The 25,381-nt window shown below is 33.4% G+C and overlaps 2 long non-coding RNA genes across 3 annotated transcripts in view; one reads left to right on the top strand and one right to left on the bottom strand.

The window, feature by feature from the left end:
- The window catches only part of LOC144302251 (uncharacterized), a 69,328-nt gene extending 63,828 nt beyond the window's left edge, over positions 1-5,500 (bottom strand). The window contains exon 1 of the long non-coding RNA XR_013369089.1: positions 5,242-5,500. This is a non-coding gene — a long non-coding RNA (uncharacterized LOC144302251). The remainder of the gene's footprint in view (positions 1-5,241) is intronic.
- Positions 5,501-5,559: 59 nt separating this feature from the next.
- LOC144302250 (uncharacterized) overlaps positions 5,560-25,381 on the top strand; it is an 84,836-nt gene continuing 65,014 nt past the window's right edge. For both annotated transcript variants that reach the window (XR_013369087.1, XR_013369088.1), the window contains exon 1: positions 5,560-5,695. This is a non-coding gene — a long non-coding RNA (uncharacterized LOC144302250). The remainder of the gene's footprint in view (positions 5,696-25,381) is intronic.

The raw sequence follows: 25,381 nt of genomic DNA, 5'->3' as shown, positions 1-25,381 counted from the left end.
AATAAGGTAACACTAAGAATTTGGACTACTTAGGTTACAGAAGTTTCTGTAGCAGATAACCCCAAAATAACAATTAAACACAATAGAAGTTTATTTCTTTTTCACTATTCCAACTGTCAGTGGTAAGAGAGTTGGCACTATGCTTCATAGTCCTCTGGGGATTCAGTGACTCAGGAGATAGAGATTGCTTGTTTCACATTTGGCTACCAAGATTTACCCAAGAGTAACATTCAATTCAGCAAGGAATGGAAACTACTAAGAGACTAGGCATGACGTAATGTGGCAGTTTTGCTAGAATTGGCATGAAAGAGGCATACATCACTTCTCTTCATAACTCACTGGCCAACGCTTAGTCATTTGGCCATAACTAAACCTCAAGGGAGACTGGAACAAAAAAGCTTTTTTCTAAACATGCTAATTTGTGCCTAAGAAACATTAAGAATAATTAAAAACTGTCTTCTTTTTTTTTTTTTTTTTTTTTTTGAGAGTGAGTGAGCAGGGGAGGAGCACAGAGAGAATCTCAACCAGGCTCCATCCCCAGCGCAGAGCCTGATCTCAAGACCCTGAGATCATGACCTGAGCTGAAGAGTGGCATGCTTCACTGACTGAGCCACCAGCTGCCCCTAAAAACAGTCTTTTTTATATGATTTTCTGTATCTGTGTGATATAATTATTAGAGTCTTATACGTGTGATAGAAAATGTACTTTAGAAATGTATACATTCATCACAACATGAAGAGTCTTTGTCAATGCATATTAATCATAGTGAGTATGCAGTGTTGGATCAAAAAGCAAGATATGTTTTGACAGATACATATTCTGGACTGCACATATGTATATAACAGGTGGGGAAGCAAATTAATCTCTAATCTGTGTTAGAGATAAATTCAGTACTTTCTATCATCTGTGACACTTACTGGGGTGGGTGAGAGGGAATAGAAATATTAGACCCCAAATAGCAATTTTGCAAGTCTTGGGATTAGGTGTCTTAATTCAATTATAAATATATTTTCGAGATTTCTATGTTTGAGATACTTTGATAAGAAACAAAAGAAATACTTTAAAGATAATTAAGTAAAAAATTACTCTGTTTCAAAACTAAAATCTATCTTCATTGACTTTATCTGATATAATTACACACTTCACATATCCACTTAAAATTAGCTGTTGTACTAAGCAGATAAAACTATTTTTCTGGATATAATAATTTAACTCAAAAAATAATTTATTTGAACATAGAAAACAAAATCAATCTTTTTCAATGAGCCAATATTCTCCATTAAATCTAGTATTAATGATTCATTTGAGATCTTCTATTGGTTAATGTTAGAATTCCAACAATGTAAGAAAATAAGGCAACCCAATAAAGACTCATAATGGGATTTGAGGCTTAAAATAATTAAGAAAAATTACAGGAATTATACCAAAAAAAGAAAAAATATGAGGTTAAATGTTTAGAATGTTTCTAAATTCTTTAAGGAATATAAAAGGAAATAATACTATATCTCTTAATTTCCATTATTATATTATTAACTTATTTCCTCCATTTTTCCTCAGCTTTATCCAGTGCCCAAGTACCTAATAGATTTCAAATTGGAATTTTTAGGGCAATAGATTTTATTTGTCTTTTGGCCATTTAAGTCAATGAAGACCATTACCTTTAGAACATAGTTCTTATCATAAATAACTAGAACAATATGAAATTGTTTAGGTAGGTTAAAATTAAGAAACTATATTTTTAAAATGTAAATTTTATTCAGTCAGCAATTATGTCAGTAACTATTTTTTTCTGAATATAATTTTAAATGTTACAGAGTCTTTTAATAAAATATACTTTCAGACAATGAATAGTGTACAGATCCTCCAATTAATGATTCTCAATGAAGAGTATTTTATTTCCTATAAGGAGCTTCAAATGTCAACAAGATGGGACCCTGTTAGTGAAAGGTTAAATTAGTATGTTGGATTTCAGAAAAGTTTATAGCTCAATTTTCTTAATTTTGCCAAGGTAGTTTGTGATGTTTGTATTCAAGCTTTGTCAAGTAAAAGTTTATGCTAATCAATATGGGTGTTTTAAATCAAACTTTAATGCATAAGTTAAATGTTTTCACAACATGGTGCTGCTATTATTATTTCATCTGTATTCCAAAAGTATTAATGAATGATGCTTTTCACATACCACCATATTGTACTGACTTCTTTTAGTATTAATGTGGTTCCAGCCCAAGTTTGTGAGATTCATCAACACATATTCTAAAAAAAAAAAAAAAGAAACAAAAACAAAACACATATTCAAATCACCTGATACCAAATACCATCTTGTTTCATAAACAGCCTGAGCCTAACACTGCATCCTTCTAGTAGATTCTGTGAATGATATCTACTCTCCAGTCTTTAATATAGATGGATAGATAATTACATAGATAATTATCTATGAATGTTTAATAAATGTCTATCTATCTACAGTTGGTTATTAGAAGAGATAAAAAAAAAAAAGCTAACAAACCTTTACCTGAACTAAGCAGGAAAAAAAAGTAGCCTCAAATAATTAAAATCAGGACTGAAAGAGAGAACGTTATTACTGATGTTATAAAGAGGAATTTATGGAGATATTCTAAACAATATGTGTGTACATGTACAAAGATCACACACACATATTTGCAGTCAATCTTTGTCATGTGAAATATATATACGTATAGTCTTTTTCCAACTCAGCTATCAAGAGTCAGTTCTTATGGCTCGGTATCACAAAAAAATTAAAGAGATAGGGTATCCTGGTCAGCAAGGTGAATATAAAATAGTTTCATAATTTTAGAAGGGCAGCAAGTGCCAAATCTGGTTGCCTGATATTTGTTCAAGTTCCTAAACCTGAAATTTATATCAGAATCCCTTGGATTTAAAGAATAGAATAATAACACAGAGAAATTCTCAGATTTACTAAGTCAGAATTTCTGGGAGGTAGGACCTAAGTATTGTAATTTAACGATAGATCAGGTATTTGTTATGTAGTCAGAACAGATACATTCCTGGGGGGAGGGATGTCTTTGAATGACTGAGTCACTGTAGTGTGACTGATAACAGAGTTTTAATTCTGAGTTTCAGTTTAAAGACTTTGATAATGAAAACACCAATCGCAGAGTACCTGCACAACTAAACATGTCTATCACCTACCTCTTGGAAATGTGAGCACCAAATGCATACAAACAGGAGCAATTTAAATGTTAAATATGCTTCATTCTGAGGTTATATACATGATTCATGAAGTTTTAAATTTAAAAATAGAAACCAAACTATGTACATGGAACATAAATCTCTCATTCTACAGGCAGAGAGAGAATAAGGGGAAGGGAGAGGAAGAGAAAGGGAGGAGAAAATAAATGGTATTACAGAACACATACATTTCATCCTCTGTCATTATTTTGTTCACATGGGTCTTCATGCAATGCAGATGCTACTATTACAATCTATTTTTTTGTTTTTTTAATGTTTATATTCTAGTAGCCTAATACAATATTCCTCCCCCCCAAAAAACAACACTCTTTCATTTTCAAGCTATTACTTTTATCTGCATGTTTCAATATAGCTACATACATATATCAAATTTGAATATTTTTCTATTGCATATAGATATGTAATTATGGCTATTTGTATCTCTGAAGAAAAATATAACAGCATTAAGTAATAAGATATCATAAAGACTCTCATGAGAATTTATGGCCATAATCATGATGCTTTTTATTTTTATAATTTTTAAATACATCAAATAATTCATATGTGCCTTTAGTTTACATGCAGAGAAGTCAACTTTTTATTTGGCATTTTTGTAAGTGAAGAGAATTGAGAGGACCTGAGGCTTTGTATATAGATGTTAATTTCATGGTATAGTCCCCCAACATAATTGTTCCAGAATACAAAAATTTGTTCTCACATATGAACAGGAGACTCCTCAGATTGAGAATCGCAACTATTGTGAAACTCTGCAAAGAAGTCTAGTCTGTTCCATTACTATGAAGGAAAAACATCAAGAATCTTTAATTTATGGAGATGTTAACTTTCTTCCTCCCCCCCCCCCCCCGTATTCTCTTCTCCCATCTCCCTCTTCCCCTTTCATAATATCCCACTCCCAATTAAAAGTAATCATAATTTGTAGTAGATAAAAGCTTGTTTTTTTTTAAGTATCTACTTATTCAGTAGTGGTAAAGTGTTAAAATGTTAATGAGATTTATTTTTGTTGTTGGAAGGGGCTCATCACTGAAATAACAAGACTCTCCACAATTGTCATATTTTGCTAGAGATCTCATCAGATTTTATTACTTATTTTCAGTGACAAGCTTTAAATATTTATGATTTGTATTATATCCCTCTTCCATAGCCTGGAATTTGGTAAGCGATATTTCAGACATCACAGTAATTTTTCATTAAAATGAAATGCTAACTGGGAAAATGATGAATATTTCCCTCAAAGCCAAACCAGGACTCTGGGATTATGGCTTGAATAACCAAAATATGTGATTTTCATGAGACTGATAAATTTGTTTGGATTTAGAACGCCCTTTGCACAATGACCTTAATTTTTTTGTAAAATGAGGATATTTTGATACACGTAAAAGAGTTGTTTATAAAGGTTAATAATAGGCATTTAAAATAATTATAAATTTCATAGGTTTTCCAAAGGCTAATTTATAATATCTTTGAATCATTATTTCAACAATTTTCCCTATTAATGAAATATTAGTAATCTGACAAAATAATCTAATAAATTCAATACAACTTGATTCTTTATCATTATTGATGGACCTCATATTTATTTAATAATATGTAAATTACCATGTATCTATTATTGAAATATTGTAGGCTTGAGATAGCATAAAATATTATTGCCCTATCCTTTTGAGATCAATAATGGATCATCATTAAATTTTATATCAAATAAATAAGATGCCATTTCATGAATTAGTGAAAATATCATAAATACATGAATATTGCTTAGTTACCTATTAAGAACCCAATAAAGTATAATGATTACACGGTAAAAATATTGAATCAAGTAAAATTTCTTTTTTTTCCAAAATATTTGTCTTAATTCATGCCATATTAATGATTAATTCATATGGAAATAATTATTGTACATATACTTTATGAAAATTCTGGTAATTTGAAATTTATTTATATTGGCTTTCAATTAAAAGCCACCTTTGAAGGTATACACTTAAATAAGAAACAAAAAATGTTTGAACTCACTAATGTTTTTTCTCAAAGTATTTGACACATGCTTCCTTACATTTCCCTGTTTTGGAAGTTAGCTTCTTCTTCTCTTCTATGCAGCCTTTAACAAAAGAACTAAATCATGGAAGCTTTTTAGCCCATGACCTCATATATTCAGTTTTCTCTGCCATTCTAGACCTTGAGCTATCTGGGAAGGAGGAGTGTGAGAGAATGGAAACCAAATAAGATGAGCATACAGACAAAACAAAGCTGACCTAGGCTGTATTTCTTGTTGGAATTCTAGGAATTCACTGACATCATGAAATTTTGACATCATAGAAATGCAAACAGGCCACATGTAGGCAAAGATTGGTTCTGATATGATGGCACTTCACTTTTCATCAAGTCCTATGTGGCATGTAAGAGATCCAGAGGTTCTTGAGAAGAATATAGCTGAGATATGGGAAAGAGAACTGACCCTCATAGGATGGTATGATTTAGTGAAAATAACTTGAATTCCAATCTGTGGAGAGCATTACTTAGCCAAGGACCATTTAGAGGACTTAGAAAAGAATTTGGTATTTTCAGAACCAAGGAGAAGTAGAGGGGACAGACTGGAAGATATGAGCCCTAATTACATCCAGATGAGAGATCATAAATGAGCTCTAAAGAGTTTTTATTAGAAGAAGCAATGATAGAAAGCACTGACATGAGTCCAAGAAAGAGTAGTTACTTCATAGTGGAGTGATAAGGCTACAGAAAACGGCTATACAACAATTAATTACTGTTTTCACCATGAGGATATATACACTTTCCTTTATGTGTAGATGTCAATGTGGTATGCCTTAAATCCCTGGGATGTCTGTGGATCTTGGGATTATTTTCTTTTAACAGAAAACGGAAAATTTTCAGCCATTATCTTTTTGAGCATTTCTTCTTTCTCATTCTATATCCCTATTTAAATTTTATTAGTTATACATTCAACATTCTCATGCCGTTCTTCATGTTATTTAGCCTTCTTTCATATTTTCATTTGTCTCCCTAGTCTGCATTCTATAGAACTTCTTTTATCTAAGAGTTTATTTACTATTTCTTTATTTGTGTTTTATCTGCTAGCTAACTCATCATTGGGCTTTAAATTTAAACTGCATCATTATTTTTTATATTATTATGCTTTATTTCAAATACTCTTGTCCCAAGCTCACAGTTTTAATCTTATCTTCTAAGGCATCAAATGCACTAAACACATTTATTTTATCATTTTGTCTGATAATTTCAGTACCTAAAGTTGTTTTGGATCTGTTTCTGCTGTTTCAGTGAATTAGTACTCTAAAAGATTTAGGATATAAAATTTAGTTTGTCCATAGTATAGCGGTAAGTGAAACCTGCATCATATTTTCCTTTCATTGGTTGTACTATATTTGTGCCTTCTTTTGCTATCAAGATCTAGTTTTTTTTCCTTAGATCTTACTCATTTTGAGTCTTCCTTTATTTTGCTGGCTTTTTTTTTTTCTTTTCCTATTTCTTACTCCTTCCACCATCTTATTTGTCATGCCTTACCTGTCTCTCCATTAGAATCACCACTTCCTTTTCATTTGTCTGTACCTGTGATTTAAGGACAAGTTACAAAATGTTCAAAATGAATCAAATTAATTACTTACAGGTCTCAGGTTGTTAGAAGGGTGTATAACTTAGTGAGACCAAATGATTAAAGTCATAGGTGTCTTTCTAGGAATCATTATAGTCTATTGGTGACTTTCCCCATATACTGAAATACATAACTCATCTTAGTACCAGGTTCTTCAGTCAATAAAAATTAGGTAACTGATGTTTACAGAATTAAAAGTTCCAACTATATATCAGTAAGGATTATCAGAAGGCAAATCCTTATGTATTTAAATATCAATATCTTATCTAATATTGCTAGAAGATAAAAAATGCTAAGTAAAAATGACTTATAATTTCTGGAAATATTAAGGATATGTCATTCTTATATAATTCCTCCTTTTTATTAAGCTGCAGAGAGAGAGAGGGATCTTTCTGAATTTTAGTGAAAGAGAGGTTTTCTCCTAAAGAACTGGTGGTATTCATCATCTTTTCCAACAATGAGCACTAGATCCCTGCTTATGTTTTCCTTTGTGCCTTGTTCTCTGTGAAAATCTGATACACACTTGAAGCTTATGAATAAAAAAGGCATCAAGATGCATTTTTGGTCATTTCTTACCTTCTTTTTTGACCATGAGTTTCTGTTTTTGTTTTGTTTTACCATTTTCTATGACTTTTACGGCAAGCCATCAGCTTTGAAACTTTTGCATGAAATGAGAAAAAAAATATAGGAGATCCTTGAACAACATAGGGGTTAGGGGTGCTGACCTCCCATTCAGTTGAAAATTCATATATAACTTTGGACTCCCCCAAAACTTAACTGATAGCCTGTTGCTGATCAGAAGCCTTACTGATAAACTAAATAGTCAATTAACACACATTTTGTATATGTATCATGTACTCTATTCTTACAATAAAGTATACTAAAGAAAAGAAATTGTTATTAATAAAATCATAAGAGAAAATACATTTACAGTGCTGTGTTTATTGAAAAAATTCACATATAAGTGAATATGTGCAATTTAAACCAGTGTTACTCAAGGGTCAACTATAAAAATACAAGTCAGCTTTTTAATGTGAGACTTTGCTAATAATTTAGAGGGTTCTAAAAAGTAAAGTCCACATGCATTTGACCTTTTCCTGATGACAAAAATTATTATTCCTCACGATCTTTTTCTTGATCATAGATTGATACTGGCTGAACAATCTAATGGTAAACCAAATTCTGTTTTTACCTGTGTTATCAACATGGAAATTAGCTTAAAATTGAAAAAACATAGCACAATGTGTTATTTTGATTATAATCTATTTTTATCCTATACTTAAACTGTAGAATATTTCAACATAGAATAAAAAAGGAACAATATGACACATGAAAACATCTAAAGATAAGTTTGTGTGAAATTCTCTTTCTACCCATCTAAATCGTGTCCTCTCATTTTAGCCAGAAATTGATTGATATTATAGAAAATCATCTCATTTCCAAAAAGAAATATTACCTATCTAGAGGTGAGATGGGGAGGTTAGTTCTACATGCCATTGAATAAATAGAAAAAATATCAGTATTTTTTAAAATGGAATATTTTTTAGAAATAAAAGACTTTGTTTTAAAAATAAATAAGGTATGGATTTTCTCTACTAACATTTAATTATAATCCATCTCCTTTGTAATTTCAAAGAGAATGAAATCCAAGGCTCCCAGAGGAAGTTATCAAATTGATGGATCAATGTAGCCCAATTCATTCAGGTTTTATGATTTGTTTGTTTTTTCACTTGGTTCCCACATTTTTCCTTTTATGCCATTTTATTTAAAAAACATTGTTTCTGAATCTATAAAACTGAGTATATTTATAATACAGTAAACATCACATTACTGATTTACTTGTATGATTTTCTCTGGGGCATGTGGGTGGCACAGTCGGTAAGCACTTGACTATCAAATGTTTTTTAACCCTTTATTTTTTTATTTTTTTAAATAATATATTTATTTTTTATTGGTGTTCAATTTACCAACATACAGAACAACACCCAGTGCTCATCCCGTCAAGTGCCCACCTCAGTGCCCGTCACCCATTCACCCTCACCCCCCGCCCTCCTCCCCTTCCATCACCCCTAGTACGTTTCCCAGAGTTAGGAGTCTTTATGTTCTGTCTCCCTTTCTGACATTTCCCACACATTTCTTCTCCCTTCCCTTATATTCCCTTTCACTATTATTTATATTCCCCAAATGAAGGAGAACATACAATGTTTGTCCTTCTCCGATTGACTTACTTCACTCAGCATAATACCCTCCAGTTCCATCCACGTTGAAGCCAATGGTGGGTATTTGTCATTTATAATGGCTGAGGAATATTCCATCGTATACATAAACCACATCTTCTTTATCCATTCATCTTTCGATGGACACCGAGGCTCCTTCGACAGTTGGGCTATTGTAGACATTGCTGCTAGAAACATCAGGGTGCAGGTGTCCCGGCATTTCATTGCATCTGAATCTTTGGGGTAAATCCCCAGCAGTGCAATTGCTGGGTCCTAGGGCAGGTCTATTTTTAACTCTTTGAGGAACCTCCACACAGTTTTCCAGAGTGGCTGCACCAGTTCACATTCCCACCAACAGTGCAAGAGGGTTCCCCTTTCTCTGCATCCTCTCCAACATTTGTGGTTTCCTGCCTTGTTAATTTTCCCCATTCTCACTGGTGTGAGGTGGGATCTCATTGTGGTTTTGATTTGTATTTCCCTGATGGCAAGTGATGAGGAGCATTTTCTCATGTGCTTGTTGGCCATGTCTATGTCTTCCTCTGTGAGATTTCTCTTCATGTCTTTTGCCCATTTAATGATTGGATTGTTTGTTTCTTTGGTGTTGAGTTTAAGAAGTTCTTTATAGATCTTGGAAACTAGCCCTTTATCTGATACGTCATTTGCAAATATCTTCTCCCATTCTGTAGGTTGTCTTTGAGTTTTGTTGACTGTATCCTTTGCTGTGCAAAAGCTTCTTATCTTGATGAAGTCCCAATAGTTCATTTTTGCTTTTGTTTCCTTTGTGTTCGTGGATGAATCTTGCAAGAAGTTACTGTGGCCGAGTTCAAAAAGGGTGTTGCCTGTGTTCTTCTCTAGGATTTTGATGGACTCTTGTCTCACATTTAGATCTTTCATCCATTTTGAGTTTATCTTTGTGTATGGTGCAAGAGAGTGGTTAGTTTCATTCTTCTGCATGTGGATGTCCAATTTTCCAAGCACCATCTATTGAAGAGACTGTCTTTCTTCCAATGGATAGTCTTTCCTCCTTTATTGAATATTAGTTGACCATAAAGTTGAGGGTCCACTTCTGGGTTCTCTATTCTGTTCCATTGATCTATGTGTCTGTTTTTGTACCAGTACCACACTGTCTTGATGACCACAGCTTTGTAGTACAACCTGAAATCTGGCAATGAGATGCCCCCAGCTATGGTTTTCTTTTTAAAATTCCCCTGGCTATTCAGGGTCTTTTCTGATTCCACACAAATATTAAAATAATTTGTTCTAACTCTCTGAAGAAAGTCCATGGTATTTTGATAGGGATTGCATTAGACATGTACATTGCCCTGGGTAACATTGACATTTTCACAATATTAATTCTGCCAATCCATGAGCATGGAATATTTTTCCATCTCTTTGTGTCTTCCTCAATTTCTTTCAGAAGTGTTCTATAGTTTTTAGGGTATAGATCCTTGACCTCTTTGGTTAGGTTTATTCCTAGGTATCTTATGCTTTTGGGTGCAATTGTAAATGGGATTGACTCCTTAATTTCTCTTTCTTCAGTCTCATTGTTAGTGTATAGAAATGCCATTGATTTCTGGGCATTGATTTTGTATCCTGCCACGCTACCAAATTGCTGTATGAGTTCTAGCAATCTTGGGGTGGAGGCTTTTGGGTTTTCTATGTAGAGTATCATGTCATCGGCAAAGAGGGAGAGTTTAACTTCTTCTTTAACAATTTGAATGCCTTTAATGTCTTTTTGTTGTCTGATTGCTGAGGCTAGGACTTCCAGTACTATGTTGAATAGCAGTGGTGAGAGTGGACATCCCTGTCTTGTTCCTGATCTTAGGGGAAAGGCTCCCAGTGCTTCCCCATTGAGAATGATATTTGCTGTGGGCTTTTTGTAGATGGCTTTTAAGATGTGGGGGAATGTTCCCTCTATCCCTACTCTCTGAAGAGTTTTGATCAGGAATGGATGCTGTATTTTGTTAAATGCTTTCTCTGCATCTAATGAGAGGATCATATGGTTCTTGGTTTTTCTCTTGCTGATATGATGAATCACATTGATTGTTTTATGAGTGTTGAACCAGCCTTGTGTCCCGGGGATAAATCCTACTTGGTCATGGTGAATAATTTTCTTAATGTACTGTTGGATCCTATTGGCTAGTATCTTGTTGAGAATTTTTGCATCCATGTTCATCAGGGATATTGGTCTGTAATTCTCCTTTTTGGTGGGGTCTTTGTCTGGTTTTGGAATTAAGGTGATGCTGGCCTCATAGAACTATCAATTTTGGCTCAGATTGTGATCTAAGTGTGGTGAGATTGAGCCTTGCAACAGGTTCCAGGTTCAGTGCAGAGTCTGCTTGATAGTCTCTCTGCCTCTGCCCCTCCCACTCCTGCTCTCTTTCTCTCCAAAATAAATAAATAAATAAAAACCCAGTATAATTGTCTCTTAAACTCTACTACTTGAAATTTTCTATTTCTAAAATGTGTTATCCAATGATGTTAATAATTTACATGATTTCTCAATCAATATTATAGATAATTAAAGAATTAACCAGTGGGGACTTCTTTAAGGGAACTCATTTTTTTTTGCCAAAGAAAAAAGAACATTAGAGAAACTTTAATTTCTTAACAAGTTTGACATAAATATCAGTAGGCATTCCATGTCTCAACTCTCCAGGTACTTCTAATTTCTACCAAGTAGTGATTAACTAGCTCATATAAATTATTTCCAATAAATTAAACTTATGTCACTGGAGGATAAAACCAAACCACTATTTAAAAAGAAGACTGCAAAAATGAAGGTATTATTTTACTTTATCTATTAATCTGGTCTTAGAAATTCTCCTGGAAAGAATTAAACTTATAGTATAAATTCCATTTGCCCTCTAAACAAAGTCAGCGGATTTATTAAAAAATATGACTTGGGGTATCAAGATCTTCTTTGGGGAAAAAGGAGAAAATCTACTGGAGCAAATAATAATTTACAGATTTAAATTCACCAATGCTCACTAGTAAACTTTTAAGATAAGTTATATTAGTTCCTCAAGACTAATGCACATTTCTTCGAAAGAAGAAAGAAAAAGAAAGAAAGAAAGAAAGAAAGAGAAAGAAAGAAAGAAAGAGAGAAAGAGAGAAAGAAAGAAAGAAGAAAGAAAGAAAAAGAAAAGAAACCCAAAAATCTTTTATAATAATACAATCCAGAATGGTGGCCATGGACATGTCCTACTAGATCTTTAATTGTCTTAGATGATTAAATTTTCAGCCAAAGACAGTCTCTTACCTAAGACAGGGAAACAAGGAATGAAGACATCAGGGTGAGTTCCCCAGTCATTGGGGCTCCTCAGACTTCTCTGAACACTCGGAGCCTGGGCAGAGATGGCTCTTCTAATGTATTAAGAACTAGTATTTCCTTTGCTTAGGGGAGACTCTGCAGACTAATAGGCATCCCTCTCAGGAGCTGTCCCAGGCTGATAATTATAGTTAAATCTCAGCATAACCAGGCTGGTAATATGCTAAGTTTGATATAGGAGAAAAAGATTACAACCCAAAGGAGCTGCAAAAATTAGCTGGCATGTAACAACAGGATCCAAGGGAGTTCTCCTGATATTGGATTTTGTCCCTGGCAACACCATGTTTTATTAACTAACTCATCAACTTCCTGTCAGTAAAGCCCCCTTGGCTGCTCCTCTGACCTTGCTGATTTTTATAGTGGTTAAGCAGCACCACCTGGCCTCTACTGCTGTATTTCAAGAGACCCAGGATATAAACTAAATAAACAAGAATTCATTGATTTAAGGGCACTTTTACAGAACACAAAATTTAACTCCCTTGTAAGAATCCTAGGGATTATGCACACTAGCTGCTAGGTGGCTCTTTAAAACCTGGAGAAAGTAATAAGTCAGACTGAGTGAAGTTGAAGTTCCTGGGTTACCTTCGCATATGATAGATAAACGGATAAAAATGCTCAAGACCATGTACATAAAATGATTATATAGTGTGAGACCAGAGGACCCATAAAAGAACATTTTTTTCAGGGTCAGGCCCAGAGGACTCACCTTTAGCCAAAGACTTAATAGATCCAATGGTGAGAGGGACACTAGCTTCACCAAGAGAAGGTTCTCCTCCACAGCTCAGAGCTGATAGTAGAAGCGGTAGCCACAGATCTTGTTTGTTAATAGGAAGGAAATGATGGGTCCCCAGGGTAATAGAGGTCTGGTGTTGGTGCTTAACCATATGAAACTAGAGAGTCACAAATTGCTGTAAACATCAGCAAGGTCAGAAAATGGTAAAGGAGCTTTACAGAGAGAGTATTGATAGTTAACAGAACATGGCATTGCTGGGGTAAAATATACAGCAAATGCAGCTGCTGTTTGACAACTATCATCAGAAAAAAAAAAAAAATGAATGGAGGAGCAGGATTCTGAAGGTGGTTTCCCCAACAAAAACGTATCCTTTTCTCAGTCCCTGAACATGAACCAAATTTTCAGATCTAGAACCCTGCTGTGAGAACTATAGATGACAGCCTCCACCTTCTATTCCTTCTGAACCCATTGTAGCATTCGGGTATTGGCTCTGGGGTGCTCCCAGCCAATGATGGGTGTGACAGAGGTATTGGAGATACTATACCTGTAGCCTGAAGTGTTTCCTACTATCTATTCTCTCTTTGTTCCCCTTCTTCTTCCACTGCTGTTAGAACTGCATTGACAGCTTTCCTTGCTAACCCCTGATCCTTCTTTTCCTTCAACCTTTATAGGCATTACCTTCAATAAATTCTGTTCATGTGCAATTGTCTCTATGCTTCTGCTTTGTGGAGAATCCAACACACTAACTCTACCAGTCTATTGACCCTTGCACTCTTAGGAGACGAAATAAGGTCAACAGTGCTGTAATTCAATTTTCGTCAAACCATTTCAAGGTACATTTACTAAGGACTTACTATGTGACGTATACATTGCTATTTCATATATACACACACACACATAAATGAATGAGATATGGTCTTTCTCTTCAAGAAACAGTCTATATGGAGAACAAACATGCAAAATAACTATAATCCCACTCACGCAGTGATAAGACCATGTCTTAAAGGAAATGTATTGAAGTGCTCTGGGAGGAGAGAAGCCTAAAACAGTTGTGTCTGGGAATCTCTGGGAGGATTGTATAGTGGAAAATTCTAGCTCTGATACACTTGTGATACATCGTATTTTCTAAAAATAGCCATATGAGCATTTTTAATCTCATGATCTTTCAGAAGCTTGCCTCGTTATCAAGAGATAGAGTCTGTTTCCCCTCCTTGGACCTGCTAGTGCCTTTGAAACTGTCATGAGGAAGAGAGTGCAGCAGAAATGATATTGCATTACTTCTGAGATCTAGGCATAAAGGCCAACGCAGTTTTCACCTCAGGATAGATGGAGTCAATGATGGAGAAGATGACATTACCACCAGTTGACCCATGAGATGGGCCAGGCAATCTTAGGTTTCTTATCTTCTCCTTTGGTCTTGGAATGTGGATTTTGCTTGCCTTTCCTCCCCTCAGAAGCTGCTCCAGGGACATAGACTTGAGATGGTGATGTTGAGATCACTTGCCTCTCTATATAAACTTTGGCAGGCTGGTGTGGGGATCCATTTGTCTTGCTACCACCCAAGACAAAACTCATATGTAAGTGCCCTATGTGTATTAGACTAGTCCCCTACCAAGCTGGAGTGACCTGCTTCTTTCTTCGGTCTCTCCCTGCCATCTGAATTTGGGGGTCAGTTTCACATTACCTCTGGGGAAGCCCCCAAGGATCTTGTGAGCTGACAGCCAATATATTAGAAATTTTGATTTCATTTTGGAGAGACACAAGGAGACACTAAGTAAAGATAAAGAGATATGCCCAAGGAAACCCAGCTGTTTGAGGCTTCCTAGCTAGGTTCCAGATGTGTGAGTGAGAAAGACACCAGATGAGTCTGGCAAGCAGCCTGTAGCTGTTTTGGGGACAGCAGAGACTAGCTTCCCTTTTCAAGGACTTTTGGAATTGCAGAATCATGACTAAAATGAATATAATTTTAACCCATTAAGATTTGATGTACAAAAATATGTCAAAAGGTACAAACTTTGTTATAAAATAAGTCCTGGAAATATAATGTACAGTGTGGTGACTACAGTTAATAGTCTATTAGTTAATTAACTATTAATTAATAATTAATACACTATTGTATTTTTTAAAATTGCTAAGGGAGTAAATCTTTCTTTAATATTTTATTCCTTTTTTTTTTTTTTTTTTTTTTGGCTAGGAGTAAATTTCAAAGGTCCTCACCACAAGAAAAAAAATCTGCAACTATGTAAGGTGATAGATGTTAATTAAACTTATTGTATTGATCATTTTGCAGTATATACACATGTCAAAACATTATGTTGTACACCTGAGAGTAATACTGCATTATGTCAGTTTTACCTCAATAAAAAAGATATAATTTTTTAGTTTCAATTACAAATAAATTTCAAAACTTTTTCATTGATTGATAAATAGAAGTGTATGTGAATATGTGTGTGTTGTCTGTTCATCATTTGTTTATTAAGGGGATTTTCACTCATCAATGTAAATGAGTTATTCATTTTTAAAAATATGATATTGGTATTATTCAGGACTTTTATTCTCAAATAATTTTCTGGAACTGAAATTAAAATTGAATTTACTAATTCATAGAGCAGGAAGGACACGGACTTAAAGACTCCAGATACAGCTAGATTCAAATGTGCAAACATTACCTTAAGAATCCTTTATTGTATCTTTCAATTGTAGTCTTATTTTTCTTTCATCTGTTTTCAACCAGAATCTCTGTGGTACTAGAGATGGTCCTAGAAAGCTCTGGATTCCATGATCTATACAGTTATCCCATCAAACTCAGACTACTTCAGACTACTTCTTAGATAATAGTTTTGGTGTGCTTCCTGACAACAATTTCATTGGTTTGGCTTGAGAAATATGTTCATCTATGATTCGATTTGTATAACCTAGGAGATGGATTGCTCTACTGCCTTTAGTCCCAGACCTGGATCAATGGGTAAGGGCCACCAAAAAGACAGGGAAAGTCAGTGAAATATCCTTTTAAATCATTTATTACAAATGTTTGTATTGCTTTATTATTGGAATTTTCATTTTAGGTATTTCTTTTTTATGAATAATTCATTTTTAAGTAATCAAGAGCATTGGTCTTTTTTTTTTCTTTCAATAATTTCTAATGCTTCCCTGCCATTTATTTGATAAAAGTTATTTTCTTCGAGCTTTATACAATTTTTTGAGATTATGTGATCTGAGCACCTAAATTGATTATTTTTCCAAATGCTAGCCTCTTATCTGAACATCATTTGCTGGACAACCTTCCTTCCTCCATTTATTTGTAAATCACCTAGTCATAAATTAAGTTGATATACATACTATGTATACTAAAGAATATTTAGGGCAATGAATTGTACTGAGTTGTTGGCTGTATTTTTATCAGTAGCACATGTCTATGATTTCTGTATCTTCTTATTATAATTTATTATTCAGGAGTTTCTCTGTTCTCTTAAATTTGAATGACCCATCTTTATGCTTGCCGAATTTCAAATAGTTCAAATCAATATTCAGAAATATATTTGTCATGAATTGCCTCAGACTTCCTTCTTTTGGAATTAAAATTACTTTTTAATTACACTTACTTTGTAACAGCTTTATTGAGGTAAGACAGATATAGTATGAGTTTCATATGCATAGGGCACCAAGGTAGCTCAGTGGTTGAGCATCTGCCTTTGGCTCAGGTTGTGATCCTGGGGTCCTGGGATCGAGTCCTGCATCAGGCTCCCTGGAGGGAGTCTGTTTCTCCCTCTGCCTGTGTCTCTCCCTCTCTCTCTGTTTGTCTCTCATTAATAAATAAATAAGATATTTTTTAAAAAAAAGAATCCGCCTGAAAAAGTTTCATATACAAAAAGTTTAAAATACATGTATACTTGTGTTCTATCACCTCTATCAAAATAAACATATCATCTCAAAAAGCTTTGTTACTCCCTGTTTTAATCTTTCTTTCTTGCCCTTTTCCAAATTTGGATTCATGTAAACAATGGTCTGCTTTCTACTATGGTATATTAGTTTGCATTAAAGATCTTATATAAATGAAATCCTATAATATGCATTCTTTTAATTTGGATTCTTACACTCAGCATAATAATTTTGAGATCCATGTTTTTATCTTAACAGTCCATTTCTTTGTATTGCTGAATAATATTCATTTATCATATTTGCCACAATTTATTAACCAACTCATGGATTGTTTCCACTTTGAGGCCACAATAGAAACAGAGATTCCAATAAACATTTGTGAAAATTCTTCTTATAAATATAAACTTTTATATCTCTATGATAAATACCAAGATATGGAATGGCTGGGTCTTACAGTAGATGAGAGATTGACTTTTTAAAAAATATCTAGTTGTTTCTTTTCCTTTTTTTTTTTTTCTAGTTGTTTCTTAATCTTAGATTGAAAAGAAAGAGTCAGCTTCTTACCTAGAATACTCTCATAGGAATGATCATTCATTATGAATCAGATAAGCAAAGGAGAAGTTATGAAAAGAAACAAGACCATGGGGTCACAAAATATAAAGCAAGAATGATTCTCAGTGATCATATACCCTAAAGTCCTCATTTTACAAAGGAAAAAGACAAACCTCAATATCCAGGAAGAGATTTGCCCAAAGTTGCACAAAATTGGGCCAATTTGTGATTCAGTGCTCTCCCCAAGTCACAAAACTGAATCAAACTTTATCATCCACTTCAAAAGTGAGGTGAGCACAGGGATTTGCCAGGTCCATTTCAGCAAAAAGGCCAACTAAGACATAAAAGACTTCTCTTCTAAGGCATGCCAGACATTTACTTCTTGCTTTGGATGTGGCTTATTCCATCCAACCTGACTCCTGTTCTCCTTCCAGCCTGGCATTTTATTAGCACATTCCTACTTTAATTTCTAGCTAATCAAGATTTTTTTTAATGATTTCATTGAGAAATGTTCCTCTCATGTACATTTTCGACTATGGTATTTCTAAAAGCAGCAGACAGAAATCTCTGAGGCTCACAACAAGTAACAGATGATTTGTATTCTGCTCCATAGAATGTCTATATGCTTTCTTACCCCCCAAAAAAATAAAGTCCTAAATATCTTTGGGAAAGGTATTTTTTTCTCTGTTTTCTGGTTAATGAATGAATATCATAATATTTGAAATGTGGGCTGAAAGAAAGAAGCAAGCACTGAATATCAGATTCAATATTCAATTTTCTCCTTTCTCTTGATAACATAATATTTCAAGAATTCACACTTACATAAATACATGGTTACCAATTTCAGTCTTTTCAATGATTTATGAAGTATGAGAAGATCAGAATACTGCCAAGATATTAAAGACACAGAATATACTTTGTATGGAATTTTGATTACTATATTTTCTTGCTGAGTGGTTGTTTCTTGTAAAATGGGTGAATTGCAAGACTCTGTGAACCACTGATTTCTCTCTTTTATGGTTTCAGGTAAATACTTGTCAAAGTTTTGCTTTTCATGGAAAAAAAAAAAGACTATTCCTCATCTATTTATCTCTAATTTTAATTTTTTAGTTATCCTTTATTGAATTTTATAAAAGAAACCATGCCTAAGTGGGGTTTTGAGTCATTTTTAGAGCAATTTTAGGTTCATTGTAAATCTGAGCAGATGGTAAAGATTTCCCGTATCCCCAATGAACCTACACTGACACTTCATATCACCAGAACCCCGTAGTTTATCATTTACTCTTTGTGTTGCACATTATATGGATTTGGACAAATGCATAACAACATGTATCCACCATTATTGCATCATATTGAGTATTTTCAAAGCCCTAAAAGTCCTCTAACTCTTCATCCCGCCCTTTTCCCAGCCCCTGGTAACCACTGATTTTTACTGTCTCCATAGTTTTTCCTTTTCCAGAATATCATAAAGATAAAATCATAGTATGTAGTGTTTTCAGACTGGCTTATTTCTTTAAGTATATATGCATTTATGTTTCCTTCATATTTCCTCCTTTTCATGACTTGAAAGCTAATTTATTTCTAAGCTAAATAATAATCTAGTGTATGAATATACCAGTTTATCTATTTAGCTACTGAAGGACATCTTGGTTACTTCCAAATTTGGGCAACTATAAATCTGCTATAAACTTATTCATGAGCTGGTTTTGTGTGGACAACAATTGACTTTTTAAGAAATGGCTTCTAGAAACTGTTTTCTAGAGTGTGAAATTTATGTCTCCTACCATCATTGTATGAATATTCCATTTTCTCCATATTTCAACCAATACTTGATATCACCAACCCATTTTAATGTTATATACTCTCATATATCTGTTGGTATATACTGTTGTGGTTTTATTTCATATTTTCTTAAACAACTATTTGTTGAGTATTTTTATACATGCTTCTTTGAAATCTAAATATCATTCGAGACCCAAATATTATATTATTTATAATTTTCTCATTTTTTATCGAGCATTTTGGTTCATGATTACTGATTTTTTTCAGAAATTTTTTATATCTGATTCAGATATAAAAATATTTTTCAGAATATTTTATATCTTGATTCCATGAATCAAGGTCCTTTGTCACAATTTGATTTGAAAATATGTCCTATTATTCTGTGGATATTCTTTTTCTTTTCATTGACTTAACATCACTTAAAATAAAAAAAAAAAATACCTTTCAAGGGACCCTGGGTGGCTCTGCAGTTGAGCATCTACCTTCACCTCAGGTCATGATCCTGGGATCCCAGGATTGATCCTGCTCCTGCTTTTCCCTCTGCCTATGTCTCTGCCTCTCTCTCTGTTTTCTATGAATAAATAAAATCTTTTAAAAAATGTCTTTCAATGAGGAAATTCAATATATATATATATATATATGTATATATATATATATATATATTCTATAATGGAGTATACTTTCAGTGCCATAACTAAGAAATCTTGGTCATTGAATATAACAGACATTTTCTCATTTAAAAAATATTTTTAATTTATTCATGTATTTGAGAGAAAGAAAGAGAATGTATGTACAAGTGGGGTGAAGGGAGGGGAGGAGGAAGAGGGAATCTGAAACAGACTCTATACTGAGCAGAGAGCCTGATGTGGGGCTTGAATTCACCACTACAAGATCTTGACTTGAGCTGAAACCAACAGTCAGATGCTTCATCCACTAAGCCACCTGGTGCCCTGCATTTTCTCATTTTCTATAAATGTAGGAGTTCTATACTTGTAGGTATAAACTTATGTCTATGATCCATTTTGAATTTCCATTTGAGTTTATATATGATACAAATGCACTGAAGTTCTTTATTGTCTATTTTCAAATATACATTAAATACATTCAGTAACATTATTTCTTCACACTTTTTATTTTAATTCAGTCAGTTAACATACAGGCTTATATGAGTTGCAGATGTACAATACAGTGATTCCACAATTCTATACATCACTCAGTGTTCATCACAAGCGCACTCCTTAATCCCCAAACAGCTATTTCACCCATCCCTTCAATTCACCTCTCCTTTGGTAACCATCAGTTACCTATGGTTAAGAGTCTGTTTCCTGGTATCTCTCTCTCTCTCTCTTTTTTCCTCTTTGTTTTGTTTCTTAAATTCCACATATGAGTGAGATCATATTATTTGTCTTTCTTTGACTGACTTACTTCACTTAGTATTATCCGCTCTACCTCCATTCATGTCCTGCAAATGGGAAGATTTCATTCTTTTTTATAACTTAATAACATTTCCTTGTGTATATGTCCCACTCCACAATTGATGGACACTTGGGCTGCTTCCGTATCTTGGTTATCACAAATAATGCAGCTTTAAACATAGGGGTGCATGTATCCCTTTGAATTAATGTTCTTGTATTCTTGGGTAAATACCCAATAGTGTGATCACTGGATCATAAGGTAGAATGTGTGTTCTGCTCTTTTGGCATGGATGTTCTAAATATATCTGTTAAATCTATTCCAATGTGTCATTCAAAACCATTGTATCCTTGTTGATTTTCTGTTTAGGCATATCAGTCTATTAATACAAGTGGTGTTTAAGTCCTCTACAGTTACTGTATTATTAATGATTAGTTCCTTTATGCTTATTATTAACTGTCTAATTTATTTGGTACTCCCATGTTGGGTGCATATTTACAATTGTTGTATCATCTTGTTGGATTGTCCCTTTTATTTTTATACAGTATTCTTCTTTTGCTTCTTATTATAATCTTTAGTTTAAAGTCCATTTTGTGAGATGCCTGGATGGCTCAGTGGTTGAGTGTCTGCCTTCGGCACAAGGCCTGATCCCAGGATCCAGGATCGAATTCTGCATCCGGCTACCTCTGAGGCGCCTGCTTCTCCCTCTGCCTGTGTCTTTGCCTTTCTCTCTATATATGTCTCTCATGAATAAATAAATATTAAAAAAATAAAGTCTATTTTGTCTGATATAGGTATTGCTACTCTGGCTTTCTTTAGATATCCATTTCCATGATAAGTGTTTTTCAATCCCTTTACTTTCAATCTGCAGGTGTCTTTAGGTCTAAAATGAGTCTCTTGTAAGCAGCATATCTGTAGGTCTAATTTTTTAATCGATTCTATCACCCTATGTCTTTTGATTGGCATGTTTTGTCCATTTACATTTAAAGTAATTATTGACAGATATGTATTTATTGCCATTTTGTTATCTGTTTTGTGGTTGTTTCTGAAGATTTTCTCTGATCCTTTCTTGTCTTTCATGGTTTGCTGGTTTTCTTTAGTGATATATTTGTATTTCTTTCTCTTTATTCTTTGCACATTTATTAGTGGGTTTTGATATGTGGTTACCATTAGGTTTGTATATGACATCTTCTTCATATAACAGTTTATATTAAGTTGATGATCTTTTACGTTTCAACCCATTCTTTACTCCTCTTCTTCCCATGTTTTAGGTATATGGAGATGATCTTTTAAATTTCAACTAATTCTACATTCCTCTCTTTTTTTTTTTTTTTTTTTACATTCCTCTCTTTACCACGTTTCAGGTATATAGTGTTATATTTTACACATTTTTTATTTTGTGAATTCCTTGACTGATTTTTTATAGAAATATTCATTTTTACTTGGAAAATGTAAACTTTGCTTGGAAAGTTTCAACTGAAAAATCCCCTCATCACTTTAGTTTCATTGATATGTAACAGTCTTTTTGTCTTGCTGCTTTAAATTTTTTTCTTTATCACTATATTTTAATTATATCTTGGCATGGATCTGTGTTTGTTGATTTTGTTGGAGATTCTCTGTACCTCCGGGACCTGGATATCTGTTTCTTTCTCCAGATTCGGGAAATTTTTAGCTATTTTCCTTTCAAATAAATTTTCTGCTCTCCTCTTTCTTCTTCTGGGACTCCTTAAATGCAAATGTATTACATTTGATGGAGTCACTGAGTTCCTAAAATCTATTCTCATTTTTCATATTTCTTTTGCTCTCTTTTGTTCAGCTTGGCTGCCTTCCATTACTGTCTTCTAGTTTACTAATTTGTTCCTCTGCTTCTTCCATTCTGCTGTTCATTCTATCAAATACATTTCTCTTTTTGTTTATTGAGCCCTTTATCTCTGCTATGTTATTCCTTATCTTTGTGTTAGAGGTCTCACTCATGTCTAAAGGCCTGGTGCGTCAGAGAGCATCTCTAATTTGTGCTGAGTGTACTCTGATTTTGTGGTCACAGCCTCTTTATCATTCAGGCTACTTGTCTGCAGAGGCTCTCCTTGCCTGTTGTGGTGGTGTTTGGTCCCTGGCCTGAATGTGATGAGTTTTAACACAGTGGCCATGATCTATTTGTCTCCCAAGCCATGTTTTTGCGCTTCTTACCTTCTTTGATATGGCCTACTCTCTCTACCTTTACTTGTGAAGTTTGCTCTGCCAGTCTTCAGGTCAGTTTCTGTGGGTATGTAGGATGATTTGATAGTTTATCTCGTTGTATTTATGGGGTGATGTGAGCCTAGGATCCTTCCACTCCAGTGCCATCTTCCCCTCCTTAAGCAACATTATTTTGATAAATTGAAGACTTTATCATTATGAAATAACCTCTTCCTTATTTTTGTTATTTTCTCTGAAATATATTTTATATTAATATAACTCCGACGTTTTGCTTTTTGTTAGTGTAAGCATGCATATCATTTTGTGTCCTTTTATTTTTAATCTTTTTTGTAGAAATATTTAATATAGGCTTCTAGTAGGTAGCATAGAGTTGTGGCTTAATTTTTGCTTCAACCTGACAATATCTGCCATTTATTACAGTTTTGAACAATTTAAATTCAATGTTATTATGTATATGCTATTTATGTTTCAGTTTAGGTCTACTCTTCTGATATTTGCTTTTTATTTGTCCCATATGATTTTCCCTTTGCCTCTTTTTCTGATCTTTTTGGATAGTAGCATACGTTAATGTTTAAAATAACATACATTAATGTTTCCATAGGAGAATACTATGGTTGTTTCACCAATTTTCACCATTAAGAGTTTTTCATACAATAATTAACTATTCTTCTTTAGAGAAAATCATGAACTCCTTTTTTTATGAACTTTTTTAATTATAGCTACTCTACTACTTATTCAGTTAACAGCTGTCATTTTCTACAATTACAGATCACTCAAGATCTTTCTTCTGGATCACTCAAGATCTTTAAAAGGAAAGTGTCCAAATACCCTAGTCAACATAAGATCCTAGTGAAAGCATATATTTACCATCTGTGTAAAGTCATACCATCTTCTGAACTGAATGTTAAGATCAATGGCACATTAAATTCACAATCAATTTTATTCTTTGGCCCTTCAATTCTATTGATTTCTATATCCTGGACCCATAATTCCTGACATGTGTTGGCCATGACCAAAGTCATAGTATTGCTTCCACCCTTGCATCCAGTACAATTTTAATATCTAAGAGAATACTCTCAGACATTATTTTACTCTAAATTATTTTGAATTTTTTGAATCTGTTTAATTCTATTGGTGGTCCAAGACAAGGCAAAACACACTTTAATATTTAAAATTTTTTTAATTATCAACTATTCTAATTGGTTCCACAATGCCATAGGATTCTCAGATATATTCATCTAATATTTTCTCTAATATTTATAAATATTACTTTATAATTAATTCACCAAATGCATATTATTAAGTGCATGCTATAAGCTATGAACTCCACTAGATGTCCTGACTCAATTCACACCACAGAGTATTTTGTAATTTCTGGCTCTATCATTTATAACTATTTAGATTCATGCATAGTGTATTTGTTTGAGCTGTACTCATTACCAGGAAAGTGGGCAGTTACACAGGCTATACATTTTACCCTATATTTATTTCTATCAGTTATTTTTTGGATTTCAGTGTTAAATAAGATAGAAAATTCTATTCACATTTGTACTGGTAAGCTGATCAAGTTATGGTGATAAGGTCACATAGAAAACTTCAACAATATTATCTTTAAAAATATTTATGAGCAGGAATGCCTGGGTAGCTCAGTCAGTTAGGCACCCAACTCTTGATTTCAGTTCAGGTCTTGACCTCAGACTTGTGAATTCAAGCCCCACATTTGGCTCCATACTGGAGCCTACTTAAAGCAATAAATGTATCTATTAACTATGACAAACTTTATAAATTAAATATATAGGCGTGTTACTATCACAATGGAATATAGAAATGGAAAAATTATGACATTTTAATAATTTACTTTTAGAGTTATTCATTTTGCAATTGTTTCATCAAGTATTTAAAAGCTTTTGATTCTTGCTGAAGTCATAAACACAAAATTTTAAAAATCAGTATTTCGTTTGATTTAAAATAATTAAAATTTTATTATATTGTTATTATCTATAATGAAATTGTGACAATGAGTATTTTAGAGCTTTTACCAATCTGAGATTTTATATTGCAAGAAAATAAATTATGATTTCAAAATAAATGTTTACAGAGATAATTTTTGTGAAAATTTATAATTCTGTTAACCTACTAGTTTAGTATGGCTTTGAGCATATGTTTATTCTGTATAAGATAAAAATATCACAATATGAAATCATCAACCATACTGACTATAAATTGACATATGTGAAGTTTCTAAGGCAAAAAAAGCCTTTAGTTTCTAATTTGCAAATTAGAGACAATGATTCTTTCTTTCCTTTGGCTTTTGGATGGATATATTACAGAGGTACGTGTGTATACACATGTAAAAGCACTTGTATTTTCAAAGACAGATGAATATGATAAAAATAACTATCTAACTCAGTGACTCAAAGGAAACA

Source organism: Canis aureus, chromosome 31, assembly GCF_053574225.1.
Source record: "Canis aureus isolate CA01 chromosome 31, VMU_Caureus_v.1.0, whole genome shotgun sequence".
Taxonomy (NCBI): Eukaryota; Metazoa; Chordata; class Mammalia; order Carnivora; family Canidae; genus Canis; species Canis aureus.
This window is presented reverse-complemented; position numbering and strand designations above follow the sequence as displayed.